At 41.0% G+C, this 18666-nt stretch overlaps 1 protein-coding gene across 1 annotated transcript in view; it reads right to left on the bottom strand.

Annotated features, from left to right (window-relative positions):
* GALNT1 (polypeptide N-acetylgalactosaminyltransferase 1) overlaps positions 1-18079 on the bottom strand; it is a 152734-nt gene extending 134655 nt beyond the window's left edge. The window contains exon 1 of the mRNA XM_065400198.1: positions 17969-18079. The gene's annotated coding sequence lies outside the window, so the exon portion shown is untranslated. The remainder of the gene's footprint in view (positions 1-17968) is intronic.
* Positions 18080-18666: the final 587 nt, after the last annotated feature.

Below are 18666 nucleotides of genomic sequence, written 5' to 3'. Positions count from 1 at the left end.
ATCCTGTACATCACTTGAAAATGGAATTGTACACTTTCAAAGAGGATATTAGCATTAGGTTTCTAGCGCTAGTAATTCTAAACTCTTCCAGAAATTAAAATGGCTTGGGTGGGAAGGACACAAGGCAGAAGAAATGAAGTTATGCAATTTTAAAGTCAATATTTCCCCATCTGCAGACAAAATTAATATTTTATTTCCTTAGCAAATCTGAGAATCCAGACAGGTAGGATGTCTCAATGGTTAGGGTGCTTGCCTGGGACTTGGGGGACCCAAATTCAATTTTCTGCTCTACTGCAGACTTCTTCAGTGACTTTCCTAACGTTACATAGTCCCTCTGCCTCAGTTCCTTGTGTATGTGTATAAAATACATATTTCCAAAGGGTACCTATATCACCATAGTATCTGGGCTCCAAAATAACCTTAGGGTATGTCCAGACTACCCGCCGGATCAGCGGGTAATGATCGATCTATCTGGGATCGATATATTGCGTCTCGTCTAGACATGATATATCAATCCCCGAACGCGCTCCCGTCGACTCTGGAACTCCACCAGGGCGAGCGGCGGTAGCGGAGTCGACGGGGGAGCCGCGGCCATCGATCCTGCACCGTGAGGATGGGAGGTAAGTCGAAATAAGATAGGTTGACTTCAGCTACGCTATTCCCGTAGCTGAAGTTGCATATCTTACATCGACCCCCCCACCCCGCTCCCAGTGTAGAAATAATGAAGTTCTAAAGAGGGGTGGCAGAATCTCAACTGAGTGCATATGCCTTATAATACAGCATTGTTATAATATTAAATTTGGAAATACAGTACAATTTTTTTTACACCTTAAGATGTAGTAAGTTCAGAGTCTAGCTCAAAAATCAAGACAAGTCTTAGACCAAGTTTCAATGAGATCCTCAAAAGAAGCTTAATTTGAAGAAAATTGGTTCAGTTCACAGAATAGCTTGCTCCTCGTGGTCACATCTGGCAATTGGAAAAAAAAAATGTCTACTGGAGACTAGATGTAGCAAAACTAAAGGGGGTTCAGATGCACAATAAAAATGACTATAGACATGGAAAAACTTCCATATGGAGATCCTGAGAAGATTGAGACAACAGTTCAGTTGAGAAGAGAAATGAGGCAACAGATGTATGTAAAATAGTAAAAGTGAACTTCAGACGGAGAACGTTGAAAACTAATCTCCAGACATTCTGGAATTAGAAAGATCATTTTTAATTTCTCACACTTCACCTTAAGATGGTCATGGGCTGGAGGAAGCTGGTAAGTTAAGGTATAGTAAGACCCATCTATTTGTCAGCTTCATTCTATACGGAAAGATGACCACAATCAGACTAGTCCTAGGCTCATCACGAAAATGCACCCTCCTCCATTTATGAATTGGGTGAACACACTGACAGATTCCTCTGAAAATGATGCTGATTGGAGCTCTGTAAGAGCTTTTTCCTTTATTATTCCTCTGGTCTAGGGCACTGCAGGAGTGATCTGGTAGAAAACCTATGACTGTCACAGGATTGATTGAACAGAAAGAAAACCAGTGCTAATTCAACAGATCTTAGTCTCTCTTGGAATTTATGTATATTCCTGTGCAACCTCAGACTTCACAGTCTGGTCCTAGACTAAGACCTTGAGCTATCAAAGGAAGTATGAAGGACCCCAGAGCCCTAGTGTTCCTGGATGAAGGCTGGGGTCTTGGTTTCTCAACCACATCAAAGAGGCTGGCTAAATCAAATAAGGTTTCAAGAAATGAATTGACATCAGAGCTGCCCTTAGTGAGAGAACACCTGGCTGAATCCTAAAATGAGCAATCAGAAAGGAAAACGGCATAGCTCAATAGAAACTGTGTGTTGTAGCTATAGCCCCTACTAGCATGTTTGGGGCAGTCTCTCTAACTGGAGCACTTCTGTGTCTGCTTAATGACCTAGTCTTTGGAATATATAGCCATGCTCAGCAGCGGATGAAGAACAAACTGAGGATCTCTGTAAAACTAGATCTTGACTCAGAAAACTACATCCAATAAGCTCAAAAGGCTTTTTGCAGTACTGCTGCAAAGTGAATAAGGGACTACAGACACATGGAGAAGAGCAGGAAGCCCTCTTTGTTCTTAGTACTGGACTACACTTCAACTGCTGAAAGCACTAAACAACCAAAGGAACATCCAGCTTCCATTAAAAACCCTTTTGTAGGAGGACTTTATCAAAAAGGTCAAATATCAAATGCCTGTCTTTAAGCCACAATCTTGATAGCTCCATAAAGACTAATTTAGAATGGAAACTGAAAAGGAAAAAAATGTATAACCTCACGCATGCTACATTTGAAGGTCAGAAAAATCATATTTTGACCATTTTGTCATGAGCCATTTGGCATTACAGAAAAAGGTCAGCTTTAAATTACTGCTCATACTATACTATTTCATTTCCGCTCCTATTTGTTCCTTTGGTAAATGTATCACAGCAAGTTAAAAGTTACATTCCAGCGTCTCACACCTATATAATTGAGTACAAAAATAATAAATAATAATAAGTCATCTTCCCTCCATATCACAACCATGCTGTCCTTTTTAATTGGGGACCAACTTCATCTTGGACTACATTAGTAATCTTCAACATACAAGTTTATTTAATTTACAAAGGATTACAATGCTGTTAATGAGCTTAAACAGCTATATGCTGTATTTAAGCAGATACAATGCTGATCTGAAGCCAAAATTTCTTTGAGTTCTAACTGAAAACATGTTGTGAACTAGCATTAAAGAAAATGGTTTAAAGCAACGCTGTCATCTTAGAATATGTGATCTGGTTTAGGTTTGTCATTATAGAAACCACGTAATTTCTGTACTCCTTAAGAAACATACTAGACTAGGGGTGTACAAACTACGGCCCATGGGCCGCTTCCAGCCCCGATTCACAATTCCCTTGATGAGCACAGTCTTCCGGCATGCAGAGCCACACTGCACAGGTGCGACTTCACCACACTGTTTCTGGGATTGGAACCCCGCCCCCCCACGCAGCAGCACACCCAATTCCCTCCCGGCAGCACAGAATTCACCCAGGAGTAAATTACAAAGTGAGATTCTCTGGCCTGTATTATGCAGGAGGTCAGACTAGATTAACAGTTATTCCTTCTGGCCTTAAACAGCTATGAATCAAATCCAAATCATATCAGGAGTGCCTAATTTAATGCCATCTGATGGATGCTTCTTGGCCTCTATGATTTGGAGGTTTTGGTTTCTCAGTCCAATTAGTAGTGAGGTAGTGTCCACTAGAGATGTGTAAATCTTTATTAGACTAATGTACAAATACCATCAGTTTGTTTTGATCACATATAAAAACAAAACAAACACGAAGAGTTAATATGGCCACATTTCTTGGAGATAAGCCATTTTAACTCAGCTGCTGCCCCAAAACTCCATTCTTGAGCCTATCTAGACCAGCAAATAGATCTGCTGCTGCTAATTGGGCATGGGAGAATTCATTTTTTAAAAATAATTTCAATAGATAATATCAATGTTTATTTCTATGCATTTTTAAGGTTCTCAATTTAAATTTTCACAGTTGTAGGAAATTTTTTAATGTCATTAGAGACTGATCCAAAAAGTTAGAGCTTTATAACGGTTAGAACACAAATTGTCATCACATGTCAAAATATACAAAGTAAATATCACTAAATCAAATGCTATTGAAGTTCTCCAGCCTTTTTCTTACTAGGCCTATCTGTAAATTATGACTGCCGACAACATTTTTTTTTTTTATTTCTGCGTATTTGGTGAAACTGACATTACTGATAAAAATCTAATCCTTCCAAGCCTACTCATAAATGTTGGTAACTCGAGGATAAAATTTGCTTCCTGCAGCTCTGCTGAAATAGTTTTGCCAGGTCCATACTATCAGTTAAATTATTTTTAGCACTAGGAACCCATTGCAGATAAGTTGATAGTAATAGATCTGTTTGATAGCACACACTGGACTTCATGTATTTAAAAAAGGAATTATCAGTTTCAATGGTGCCAAGATGGCAAATTTAAGACCCCAACCCTTGTCCTTGGGAAATGTCATGAAAGGAGGGTTTACTATTAAAGCCCCAATCTCTCTGACTCTGCAGGCTGAGGTAATCACCACTAGGAAGGTTGTTTTCCTTGATAAATTAAATAAGGAGCAGGTGGCCACTAGTTCAAATGTGGGCTTTCTGAGGCTTTTGAGAATCAAATTCAGGTCTCAAGCAGGAGTACTTCCTGCCTAATCAGGGGCATGTGAAAAGGGTCCCTGAAGGAGGACCGTGAAGGGAAATGAGGAGAGAGGGAAGTAAAGTGGATGGTATAGCCCAATTGCGTTACTTCCAGCACCACTTCTCTGAGATGAGGTGCTCCCATTCACGTTGAAAGTGGGAGAGTGTTTCCAAATGGGGGAATGAGGGCAAAACACTGAAGCTTGCAGGCTAATGAGGGGTGGTAATATGAACCCTGGACTGTCACGTCAAAACTGGCACTTCGATGATGACTGTTGAGGAGCCACATCAGATAGGTTAGAGCAGCGGCTCTCCACCTTTCCAAACTACAGTACACCTTTCAGAGTCTGATGTGTCTTGCGTACCCCCAAGTTTCATCTCACATAAAAACTACTTGCTTACAAAATCAGACAAAAATACAAAAAAGTGTCACAGCACACTATTACTGAAAAATTGCACATCTTCTCATTTTTACCATATAAGATAAATCAATTGGAATACAAACAGTGTACTTACATTTCAGTGTATAGTATATAGAGCAGTATAAACAAGTCAGTGTGTGTATGAAATTTTAGTTTGTACTGACTTTGCTAGTGCTTTAGATATTTGCCTAGTTTTACAACCGGCTACATAAAGATGAGTTGATGTACCCCCTGGAAGACATCCGAGCTCTCTGAGGCATACACATACTCCTAGTTGAGAACCACTGGGTTAGTGGATCTCTTTCTCTAGAACCTGTACATCTTCCTGGGGGGTTCCATGGGTCTCTGGAATTCAGATAATGGTATAGGACAGTATCTCTGAGCCATTTGCAATCTGCTGAACTTCCGTTTGTTTGCAGAAGCATAGATCCCTAATGAGCATAATGTGTCCCTGAAATCTTTAAGGATATGCAAGAACTCATCAGTGTTCTCTGCAAATAGCTTCCATCCATCAAATGGGAGATCCTCAACTGCATTTTGAACTTCCCTGAGGAAGCCAGACAATTGCATCCAGGAATCGCTATGCATCACCACTGGCGTAGAGAGATGGAACGGGCCATGGAGTCTGCAACATCAAGCATTGCCTGCAAAGATATTCTTGTCAGCAACTGTCTTTCAGCAACAGTGGCCTGGAATTGTTCTCTTTGATCCTGGGGAAGGTGCTCAATAAACTACAAAAATTTCTTGTAGTTGGCAAAGTTGTACTTGGCCATCAATGCTTGGTAATTTGCAAAACAAAAACTACAGTAGGCCTGCTTTCCCAGGAGATCCAGAAGCTTTTCATCTGCCATATAGGGTGGTTTTATAGCAGTGTTTGTCCTATGTGCATCAACAACCAGAGAATTGGGAGACTGGTGAGAAAAGGAATTCAGAGTCCTTGAAGGGGACATAACAAGAAGGTGTCACTGTACCTGGGGTTTGCCAGGTTGTTCTAGTGCAGGGGCTCTCAAATTTCATTGCACTGCAACCCTCTTCTGACAAGGAAAATTACTACATGACCCCAGGACGGGGGACTGAAGTCCAGCATGGGGGGGCCAAAGCCAAAGCCTGAGCCCCACCACCCAGGGCTGAAGCCCTCGGGCTTCTCCTTCGGCCCCAGGTGGCGGGGCTTGGGCTTCAGCTCCAGCAAGTCTAATGCCAGCCCTGGCGAACCCATTAAAATGGGGTCACGACCCAGTTTGAGAACCATTGATTTAGTTCAACACTTCCTAATTTTTAAAATCAGTGCCTGCAGCTTTTTTGTATATTAAACCAAACTGCCAATGGATACAATGCTAATTGCCTAAATTTAAACGGATTTTTATAAAGCTCAATGTTTCGATTGATCCTTTCCAGAAAAAACCCTCAAAACAGAACATCAGCCAAAGTACACGTTGCAGCCTCTCTGACATTACAGCATTGCTGCAAAGAAGAGGCTATCATTTTTTATAAAAATCGAGATGTGGATTCGAACAAGGTATGAAACAGTGAAATTTCACTGTAGTTCACTTATACATTTTTAAAATGTGAAACAGGTTAATTAGGACCTAACTGTAATCACCTGACCTAATCACTAATAAAATACAGCCCCAGAAGTGTTCCTCTATTAAAATCATACTTATGAAGCTACTTTTTAATAATGACCAGATAACAGCAGTCCCTCCCTCTACTGATAAGATTTCACTGTAACCAATTTTTAAATGGAACCAAGCAATGTTACTATACAAATGTTTTTAAACCTACAAGTATCACACTCTTCATATCAAGACTAATAATACATCATACGCCAATCTCTTCCTTTGCTAAATATAATTACTTTTATATCAAACTTGTTCAGACTTGCTAGCGCAATTAACTTCAACAAGTGAATTCACTTAATTGCCTTCATAGTTCCTTAAAACACGCATTAAAAAAAAAATCTAGTTTTTTTGTAAGAGTCACTCATTTGTTTTATAATTAAATTTTAAAAAGGTAAAAAAAAATCCTGAATCACAATACCAGATACCCAAATACTTAGCTTACAAACACAATCAAGCTCACAGCTCATAATACAAATTCAGTGCATTATGAAAAACAAAGTACAATTAGAATACCTCATACTTTTGTATACCAAAATACAAAGTTTCTCTATCTCATTAATTTCCAGACCACAGCAGGTATACAGAGCCCTTAAACAATATGACTCACTTCGCAATGACTTTAAAAGCTTATAAATCTAACTCAAAGACAGTACTATAATAATTCAAACGGAAGATAGAATGATGGATAATTGGAGAGATCAGTAACATTCACCAAATTGTAATCCACAGAGCTAAAAAGACCTGGCTAAGGCTCTATTTTTAACAGTTAGTTGCAAGTTTAACTTGCATTTACTTTGGTATTAAAGAATGAACTGAAAATTCTGTTAAAGTAAAAACGTGTGTGTGTTTATAACAGCTGAACGAAAGTCATGGCTTGTAACAGTCAACTATTTAGCATACATGGTTTTCAACTGTTTTGACAATAACTGCCAGGAGAGCTCTAAAACAGAGAAATTGTTTCCCCTCAGCCTCTTTCCAAGTATTCAAGAAAACTAGAGACAAGTTAGAAGTAGAACCGGCTTAAGTAGAGAAATTCTCAGTCAGCATTTTCCCCCTTCTAAGGTAACCCGGTGTATACTCTTGTAGATAAAAATCAGATTTTAGCACAGGTGTTGAATAAAACTATCAATTAAGATCTTACTCAAAAAGAAGTTCAAATACAGAAAAATTGATGTGCATTAAATTTCAAGTGCCTATACCTGAGAAGATAGTTATGAACTAATAGTCCAGCACAAAAACAGAGAGAGGAAAAGGTATGGCACGGTTGAATTAAAATTCTCTTAAGCCATCTGTCAATGACTGTTTACCAGAACTCTTGAGATAAGTCTAAGAGCAACCTCAAACTATGATTAAGGCTGCAAGTTTGTCACGGAGGTCACATAATCCGTGACTTTCCATGACCGCCATGACTTCTGCAGTGGCTAGCCACACCGGCCGCTGCTGGGGCAGTCTCGGGCCACCTCCCTATCCCCCAACCAGCAGCAGCAGGAGTTTGGGTGGGGGACTCAGGGCTGGGGGTTGGGGACGCAGGACGGGGTGAGGGCTCTGAGCAGTGCTTAACCTTGGGGGAGGGGGCTCCCCAGAAGCAACATCCCTCGGCTCCTAGGCCAGACAGCTCTGCGCGCTGCCTCTGCCTGCAGGCACCGCTCCCACAGCTCCCATTGACTGTGGTTCCGGGCCAATGGGAGCTGCAGAGCCAGCGCTCAGGGAGAAAGCAGCACGCAGAGCTGTGTGGCCACCCCTCTGCCTAGGGCTGAGGGATGTCGCCGCTTCCAGGGAGGCACTGAGCCGGGTACGGAGCCTGCCAGCTCTGACAACCCCCGTTCCCTCCCCCCGAGCACCTGCGGCGCCCCCCCGGACCACCCCCCTCCCCAAGATTTAGTCAGGGGTATATAGTACAAGTCATGGACAGGTCATGAATTTTTTGTTTACTGCCCATGACTTTTACTAAAAATACCCATGACTAAAACATGGCCTTACTTATGTGTATTAACATAATTATCACCCTCAAAGAGCAGATCCTTAGATTCATATGGTCACCAACAGGCATCTGAATCTCCAAAATGGTCTGACTAAAAAAACCTATATTTCAAATTATTACACAAACCACTTGGGGTGTGGCTTTTGAGGTTCCAGAAATTATCTGCCTAATTCATCAGCTTCCTTACCATTCAGCCTCATAACTTTTTAAAGCATGATTTAAAATAAATTTCAAAGTTTCACACTAATATGTATACAGATTGAGAAAGTTAGCTTTTCTATCCTAGAGGGGTACATAGGTTTACTATACTAGAACAGATCATCAACACATTAAATTCCTCCCGGCACTCAAAAGAGAGGGTGAAAAAAATCCTAGTAGCTACATTTTTCAAACTTGGGTGACTAAAGTTAAGCACCTAAATCCACATTTAGGTCCCCGAGGGACCCATTTTATTGACCCATATCTCCCACTCATCTGTGTTGAAACTAATTTGGTTACCAAGATGTACAGTTACCCTTGTCAAAGGGAAGATTCAGTACTGAAACTGCAAGATGAGAATGCTTGGACAATGGCAAGATGGAAGTCAGGAATTTTATTTCAGCTGTTATCAGTTACCCATTTTTGGTACCAAGAATGGCGATACCAAAGGCAGGTGGGTAGAGGCCATTGGACCAATGTTGCCAGTCACTGACAGCCCAATGCCAGGCAACTTTTGAAGCTTGGATATCAAGGTACAGTGACTGATGCCTGATGGAGGTGCCAGTGTGACTTTTCTTGGGCCTTGAGATACCCCTTAATAAAGGCAAGATGAGGGGATCTCTGCCTTTTCTTGCTAGGACCTGGTAATGATGACAGTGTCCTGAGATCTGAGCCCCTTAGAGAAACTGTGCTCTTTCCAAGCCTTACTCACAGAAGCTTTACTGGTGATGAAGGATAATGTCTGAGACATATGTCCCAAAGATCTGAGCTAACCCCAAGTTCACTGGAGAACTTTTTGAAAACATTTGCTTAGGCTTTTCAGTTTCAGCCACTCCAGGATCTGAGATAGGACACAAAGACCCTTCTCCAACAAAAAGTGCTGTAGGTGAGCCTCTCAAGTTGTGTGTTCTCTTACAGAATGACCTGCAAATGGTACATTTCCTAGGATATGCCCCTCATTAAGGCACCTCGTACACACATCATTAAGCAGCAGTACTGCACTGCAATATAGGCAGTTTTTAAACCAAGGAAACTTTAGCTTTGCCATAAGGGCTAGACCTAGTATAAGAAGTCTCAGAAAAGTTAAGAAAAATTAGATTAAAAAAAATAAAATCGAAGACTAACAACTATAGCACTATGCATATCAAACAATTTACACTATAAAGAATTACTCAGAGAGCAAGAGGAACATACACTGCTAGGGTTCCACCTCATAGCCACGGGCAGTAAAAAGAAACGGAGGGATGGCTGAAGTTGCCCTGCCCTTTAACGGGGAATATGAGGACACCTCTGGCCCTAACTCACAGAGCCGGACAAAAACATTCTGAATTTGAGTACTTTGGGTGTGCATGCATACCAAGAGTGAAATATGGACAAACGTGAATTAAAGATTTCTCTTAGAGACATGCAAACAAAAGAAAAATTATGTTAAATCATTTTTTGTCCAAAAAACAAAAACAAAACAAAACAAAAAACAACAACCCACCATGCCGTTGTCACCTTTCTGAAAGCAAGAGAACTAGGTAACCAAGGAACTAGAACTACTGGTGCAGGAAGTGAAATCAGGTATTATAGGGATAATGGACAAATGGTGGAATAGTTGTCATGACTCGAATACAGACATTGAAGGATATGCGCAGTTCAGGAAAGAAAAATAAAAGTAAAAAGGTGGTGGAGTAGCTTTGCATATTAATGATGAGGTAGGCTAAAGAAATAAGTAGTGATGGAATGGATAAAACAATCTGTCTGGGTCAAAAATTACTTTGGTGGAAAAATGATAACAGAGGTTCCACTGGGATAGTGCTTGTGGTCTGCTAAAGACCTCCAGTATCTGAACTGGATATTTTTAATGAAGTAAATGCTACCGAGAATTGTGATTATGGGAGACTTCCGTTTCCCAGATACAGATTGGAGAACGAATGCTGCTAACAACAACAAACAGGATCCAAATATTCCTTGAAGTGACAGCCAAAAGACTTCACCCATTAGTCACCAAACCAACAAAAGGTGATGCCATTTTATATTTAGTACTGAGGACCTTACAGAAGAACTGATTGTAGAGGACAACCTTGGTTCGAGTGATCATGAGCTAATTCTTTTTGTTGGCACCCTTTCATCTGCGAGACACTGGGAATTGTAGCTTATGATGTAGATGGTTTGCAATGTCTCACATGACTAATAGGCCAATCCAACAGTTGCATGATATTTGGCAGTTATTGCAAATGTGTGTGTCTTGATTGGGAGCTGCTTGCTTCCTATGGGCTCTTTTTTCTTCAAGCTGTAGAAGCCAGCTCCTGTCATGGACTTTGATACCCTGATGGAGATGATGGCACCACTTGTTACGATCACTTGCCAAGATTTCCCATTTGTCAGGATCAATCCCAAATTCCTTCATATCTCGCCTGCATGTGTCCTTATAGCGAAGCTTGGGACTTTCTGTTTTTCTTGTTCCCTCTGATAGCTCCCTGTATAGCAGTGGGTCTCAAACTTTTTTTTTTTTTTACTGGTGACCCCTTTCACATCGCAAGCCTCTGAGTGAGACTCCCCCCAATAAATTAAACACACAGTTTAATATATTTAACACCAGTATAAATGCTGGAAGCAAGCAGAGTTTGGGGTGGAGGTTGACAGCTCACGACCCCCCATGTAATGACCTCGTGACCCCAAAAGTTCCTGACCCCCAGTTTGAGAACCCCTGCCGTATAGCATGTCCTTGGGTATGTGTCTGTCTTCCAACCTGCTTAGATGGCCCAGCCAGCATAGTCGTCTCAGCTCATCAGCAAAGATTAGCTAATTCAGTTTAAACTAAAAATAGGTCCTGCATCTAGGGTTCTTGATGTTAAAAGGACAATCTTAAAAAAAAAAAAAAAATTTAAACGTGAATTAGTTAGGTAAGTTAACTGGACTGTAGAACTCAAGGATCTGAATGCGGAAGAGACTTGGAATTTAACTCAAAGTTGCAGAAAATATCCAAACCCTGCACCCTAAGCCAGGAGTGGGGAGGGGAAGTCCTGTAAGGAAGGGTTCCAGACCAAAATACATGAACAAGCATCTCAAACAGGTAAGCTTTCTGGAAAACAGAAAGCCTACAAGGAATGAAAAAAGGCCTGTTAATTTGACCTCAATTGTATGCAAGGTCTTAGGATAAATTTTGAAAGAAGGAGCAATTAAAAACAGAGGTTAATGGTAATTGGGATAAAATACATGGTTTTAAAAAGGTAGATCATGCCAGACCAACCAGATCTCTTTCTTTGAGAAGATAACTGATTTTCTAGACAAAGGAAATGCAGTATATCTAATCTACCTGGATTTCAGTAAAACATTTGATACTTTCATATATGAAATAATTAGCTAAATTATAGAAGATGGGAATTAATGAAAATTGAAAAGTGGATAAGGAACTGTTTAAAAGGGAGATTACAATGGGTCATACTAAAAAGAACTGTCAGGCTGGAGGGAGATTACTGGTGGAGTTTCTCAGGGATCATACTTGGGACCTATCTTATGTAACATTTTCATTAATGTCCTTGGCACAAAAAGTGGATGTGCGCTAATAAAATCTGATGACAAAGTTGAGAGGTATTGCCAATATGAAAGAACAGGAATGTCATACAAAAAAATATGGACAACCTTGAAAACCTAATAGAAATGGAATGAAATGTAATAGTGCAAAGTCAGGCGCTTAGGGATTAACAACAAGAATTTTTGCTATAAACTGGGGATTTACCAGTTGGAAGCGACAGAGGAGGAGAAAAACCTGAGTGTGTTGGTTGATCGCAGGATGACTGAACCACCATTGTGATGTGGCCCTGAAAAAGGCTAATGCAACCCTAGGATGCATTAGGCCAGGTATTTCCAGTGGAGATAGGGAAGTGTTGCCACCATTGTACAATGCACCGGTGAGACCTGTGAAAATATTGGCACAGTGAAATACTATGTCCAATTCTGATCTCCCATGTTTAAGAAAGATGAAATCAAACCGGGTGCAGAAAAGGGCTACTAGGATGATCAGAGGAATGGAGAACTTGCCTTATGAGAGTAGACTTAAGGCGCTTGGCTTGGTTAGTCTAACAAAATGAAGGCTATGGGGAAATATGATTGTTCTTTATAAATATATCAGAGGGATGAAAGGAAAAAGAGGAATTATTTCAAAAACAAACTGTTTCAAGACTGAGCTTTATAAATATATGCTGGGGATGATATGAGGAGGTTGCCTGCAATGGCATATCACCCATACAAGTAGAGCCCTGTGCGGATACCTGGTCCGTGGATATCCGCAGATTTTCAGGGCTCTGCATACATGTTTGCTATTAACAAATGTATCCAGTGGCCAGAGATGGGGAGGGCTCTAAAATTACTACACAAAATTCTTTCCCAGGTGCCTGACTCATCGGTCTCACCCATATGCTCAGGGTTTGACTGACTGCCACGTTTGGGGTCAGGAAGGAATTTTCCTCCAGGTCAGATTGGCAGAGACCCTGAGGTTTTTTGCTTTTCTCTGCAGCATGGGGAACAGGTCACTTGATGGTTTGAACTAGAGTAACTGGAAGATTCTCTGTAACTTGACATCTTTAAATCAAGGTTTGAGAACTTCAGTTACTCTGTCAGAGTAGGTGAGTGAGGTTCTGTGACCTGCAATGTGCAATCTAGATGATTATGATGGTTTCTTCTGGCCTCAAAGTCTATGAGAATTGGCCTAGCTAACCAGTTTTTTTAAAGTTAAAATACCTGATGAGAAAAGACAGATGGACATTTACTATTATGAGAATTTCCAGCACCTAGTAAGCATATGCCTTTTTAAGGAAGTTGCTGTGTGATTCACGCAATTAAACACAAGTAGCGTAGTTTCACAGTTCTGAATTTTCGTACTTTCATTTTTTTTCTAGTGTAGGATGCAAACTAAATTTTACTTCAAACCAACATTTTAAAAATTCAGCAAATTAAAATATCTTCAGTGGGAATGAAATCAGCCAGCAAGCAGATATCTAATATTTTTATCACCTAATTTTCTGAGATTCTGTTCATTTAGTACAGATTCATGGATTCATCCCTATTCATGCAGATGTCAGATAGCTGGCAATCCAATAGGACTATCTGTATATTTTCACATCCTCTTCAGACCCTTCTGAGCATTCAAACTGAAAAACTTTATTCAGATACTTCCAAAGCGTGTATTAAGAAAATAAACAGATTGTCTATGACCCTGGAGAACAAAGGAATTAAGGAAAACATGTGAGTGTCATTAATTCTGGTATTAAGATGTGAACAGATAGCAGGTATAAAAATTATGTTACAATTCAGCTGTCACCCTTAAAGAATTATGGATCCCAAGTTGCAGTACTCCAGCTTCCTTGGAGAACATAAGACTGAACTACCAAGCCAATGATGTTTGTTAAAAAAAAGACTTTCAAAGAGACATAAGCAAAGTAAGAATGAAGGACTGTCACCTAGACCACAGAACAAACTGGAAAAACAAGTCAAATTAAATTTGATCTATTAAAATAAAACAATCAAGCTGGTACATTTGGGGAATGATACTTTCACACACACTGAATGTGATGAAGATAACAAGAAGTCAGTAATGCCTAAGAGGGATCCAATATGAGAAGAGCTTTGAAGGCAATTAGCACCAAGAAAAATCCCAATGAGATTTCAGATATTACATCATGGCCTACCAAGATGTTTATCTTCACTGTAACAGGTTGGATTCTACCTAAAATATTGCACACATTCTTGGCAAATCAAATCCAGGCTGACATCAAGAAGTTGAAAGGAACTAAGTAGGATAAGTAAAATGATAAAAGGCCAAGAATAAGAAAACTACATCTGTACAGTTTTACTAAACAATAACTAAGGAAATAACTATTTCAAATGTGTAGGACCACTGAGGAAGGCACTGGCTTTGATTGGCTCAAAGGAGTAAAATGAGTAATGCTATGAAATAGAGCAAAGGTAACTTTAAAGTGAATAGGAGGTAAAATGTATTAACAGTGAGGTCTCAGGCCATAGAACTATTTCCCTAAGGAAATGTTAAATTATTCTCTTAGTATTCTAAAAGTTCACTGGACAAAAAAGTTCACTTGGGATACAGAGAAAACAATTATACTTGCCCAAATATTTCCTCTAAATAACCTGTATTATAAATTGTCATTGTAAAATATATTTTTTACATTTTATACATTATAAAATAGAATGTAACATAATATAAATTACAAATATCAAGCTACAAAGTAATTTTGAAAGCAAAAATCCCAACATTTAGTTCTGAACGTGTCAAAATGGGATGTTTGAACTTTTTCCCGTTTTTTTAAATGAAACAAAATTTTCGCAGAAGCTACAAGATTTTGCTAAGCATTTTGATTTAAATGGAACGGCATTCTTTGATGGAAAACGGTCCCATCAACATTTTTTAGCTCCAGTTATAACTTCTGATCTTGTCACTGATTTGAGAAAGTTTTTACACAGAGGATTAACTACTGTAGGTGGTAAAGTTTCTACCGTTTAGTGCAATGCCTGCGTGCTGGGGGTGGGGGCGAAGTGTCATGAAAGCTTAGAATTTGCCATTTGTTACATTACACAACAGGCCCAGACAGATCCTTGAAGTGTGTGATCTGCAATCCGTCATTTTAAGGGACTGGGAGTTTTTGACAACTTGTGCTCTTCATATCTGAAGTCAACCTTATGCAAGTTTCTGAGAAGCAGTGGTGGTGCTTTAGGCTCTGCTAAAAATTCTTGGCAGATGTTTTTTAGACTACTCAACCGCTTATCACTTTGACAATTTTTTCCCAAACCAGTCATACATACATGTACTCAGTAACTACTTACATACCAAGTTTCAAAATTAAACCTTTTTGGTTGTTTATATCCTCATAATACTCAAAAGCAGTTGAGGATTTTGCTTACCCATCAAAAAAATCATATTGGACGAGAAACCAAGCAAGTAAAGTTTCAGCCCAAGTCAATGATTCAGAAAATTGAGTGTGAAAACAGAGGGAATACAATGGTAATTGATCTTCAAACTCAACTATGAACTGTAACTAAGTGCTGTGGCAAAGTGAGTGTGATATCTTTTATTGGACCAACTTCTACTGGTGAGAGAGACAAGCTTTTGAACCACAGAGAGTTCTTCTTCAGATCTGGGAGGAACTCCTAGCACCACAGCAAAATGCAAGGTGGAACAGATTGTTTAACGTAAGTACTTAGCACATTGTAAGGCAGTGGTTTTCAAACTTTTTTCCTGGGGACCCAGTTGAAGAAAATTGTTGATGCCCACAACCCAACGGAGCTGGGGATGAGGGATTTGGGGTGTGGGAGGGGCTCTGGGCTGGGGTGCGGGAATGAGGGCTGCGGGGTGGGGCCGGGAATAAGGAATTCATGGTGTGGGAGGGGGCTCTGGGCTGGGGGAGGGGGTCAGGGCTCTGGGCTGGGGGTGCAGGTTCTGGAGTGGGGCCGGGGATAAGGGGTTTGGGGTGCAGAAGGAGCTCAGGGCTTGTGGGGGGCTCAGGCAGGGGGTTGGGGTGCAGGAGGGTCAGGGCTCTAGGTTGGGGGTGCAGGTTCTGGGGTGGGGCCGGGAATGAGAGGCTTGGGGTGCAGAAAGGGGTTCCAGGTTTGGGGGGGCTCAGGGCTGGGGCGCAGACGTACCTCCGGTGGCTCCCCGTCGGTGGCGCAACCGGGGTGCAGAGGCAGGCTTCCCGCCTGTCCTGGCACCGTGGACCATGCTGCGCCCCAGAAGCGGCCAGCAGCAGGTCCGGCTCCTAGGCAGAAGTGTGCAAGTGGCTTTGCATGACTCTCTCCCGCAGGCACCGCCCCCCCAGTTCCCATTGGCCGTGCGGAGCTGGTGCTCAGGGCGAGGACAGCGCATGGAGCCCTGTGGCCCCCCTGCCTAGAAGCCGGACCCGCTGCTGGCCGCTTCTGGGGCGCAGCTCAGTGCTGAAACAGGTAGGCACTAGCCTGCCTTAGCTGGGCAGCACCACCAACAGGACTTTTAAAATCCCAGTTGGCAGTGCTGACCAGAGCGATCCAGTGCCTGACGTGCCGCGACCCAGTAGTGGGTTGTGACCTGAAGTTTGAAAAACGCTGTTATAAAGGACCATTCAAGTTAGGTCAAGTATAGAGTGATCACATTCTATCAGTCCTCATTATCAATGGAAACCTGCACAACACTTTCAAAAGATGAGCCTGGGAACTTAAATTAATTACTCTGCTAGACACCAAAAATCATGGACTGAACAGACACTGGATTTATGGCTTATTACAACAATCTCTAATCCACTAACCCCCTATTTTTGACCTATTACTGCAGAGGTGTTAACAAGCCACTCAACATTGAAAGGTCCCTTATGATATGTGCTAAGTACTTATGTTAAACAATCTGTTCCACCTTGCGTTTTGCTTTGAGGCTGGGAGTTCCTGTCCGGAAGAAGAGCTGTGCATAATTCAAAAGCTTGTCTGGCTCACCAGCAGAAGTTGGTCCAATCTTTTTAGCAAGGGAAAGTGGCAAGGCCTGAGGAATAACAGCAAATTGTTAGTGTATGAGAGAAGTGTAAATGACCCTAAATAAAAAAAAAAGTAGTGAAACTGGCTGTACACAAATGCTGTCTAATTCAGAAAGTAAACAAACCTAAAGGCCAAGCAAATGTTTATTCCCTTTTACTCCTAGTAAACTTGTGCATTACTTATAATTATAGTAGGAAAAGAGAATTCAGAGAAACTTTTTTTCAAATTGATGCTGTCTATTCAAATTGTACTTTTCATAATCAACTTCACAGCACCTGCCTCCTCTCTAACTGAATTAATCTTTTGGAGCTTACTGTGTATCGGAGAAAGGGCTATGAAGGATCAAAATATTTTTGGAATAGAGGAACATTTTCCCCTTTTGTCCTGTTGAAGGGGAACTAGTTCATCTCATTGTCCTTCCAAATATATATTTGGAAATTAGTCTTTTGAAAGGTGTTTGTTTTACTGTTGCAGTAATCCTGTTATGGATCAATGAATCATTAATCAATAGTGAAAACATCTAGTGGAGGATGGATACAGACACTCCTCACCCCAATAGCTATCCATCCTGATGCAGTAAGCAAAATTAATCTGATTCCATCCTTTTGGGTCAGAAGTTTTCACATACAGAATCCTCTGTCTGAAGAACAGACTTGAATTTAGGCTTTATGTTGAGAGAGGAATGAAAAAAATGGGTTGAAATTCTAACTGTAAAGGATACTTCTGATCAGCAGGGAAGCAGATATGAGTATAACTAAAACGTATCCTTGATGTACTAATTAAATGCTTATAGAGGAGGTTTTCTGCTACCTTTGTCTAAACTATTGACAGCTGACCTGAGGCACCATGGCCTTGAAGTGACAGAGAGGGATGTCTTCAACTGAAGTCCATGATGCCAAAGTATTCGACTCTGCAGGTGCTACAAATCCTCCCTTCGCTCTGAGACACACACTAGATACAGACAAGCCTTACTGCAGTGGTGTCAGCTGTGTTATGTTTTGAATACTTTACACCTTAATTACTGACCTTTTCTGAAGATTTATAGCCATCTGGATGGTATGCTAGCATTGGTGGTGGTATGCAATATGACTGGTCTGTTGCATTGTTGTGGAGAGCCGGTAGCAGGAGCCATAAAATGGCAGACAGGGCTAGGCTGCTCTGGCATACACATAGAAGGAGGGGATTTCTATCCACAAGGCCTTTAGACTGCCCTAGAGGAAGAACAGAAATCAAGTTAAGCTCCACGTTCCAATTTTCTAGATTTCCTAGCACAGTTTAACATCTCACAATTCCAAAGTTTTGAGGAAGAGAGGAGTGAGCCTACAACTGCCGTTGAATGGAAGCAGTTAATTGAATCTATATGAAATGTTAGATCTAGACTCAGGAGTGGGAAGAGTCAACTGTCACTAGAACTTTTTATCCCATATAATTGTTATTGTAATTGGAGGTTTGAGTGTTCTCCTGAACTGACAGTTGCCTATTTAGGACAGTTTTATTTTTGTCCCCCTCTCCATCCAGCCAAGATATAACACAGGGGTGGCCAACCTGTGGCTCCAGAGCCACATGTGGCTCTTCAGAAGTTAATATGCGGCTCCTTGTATAGGAGCCGACTCCAGGGCTGGAGCTACAGGCACCAACTTTCCAATGTGCCAGGGGGTGCTCACTGCTCAATCCCTGCTCTGCCACAAGCTCTGCCACAAGCCCTACCCCCACTCCACCCCTTC

This window comes from Emys orbicularis, chromosome 2 (assembly GCF_028017835.1).
Source record: "Emys orbicularis isolate rEmyOrb1 chromosome 2, rEmyOrb1.hap1, whole genome shotgun sequence".
In the NCBI taxonomy this organism is placed as follows: domain Eukaryota; kingdom Metazoa; phylum Chordata; order Testudines; family Emydidae; genus Emys; species Emys orbicularis.
This window is presented reverse-complemented; position numbering and strand designations above follow the sequence as displayed.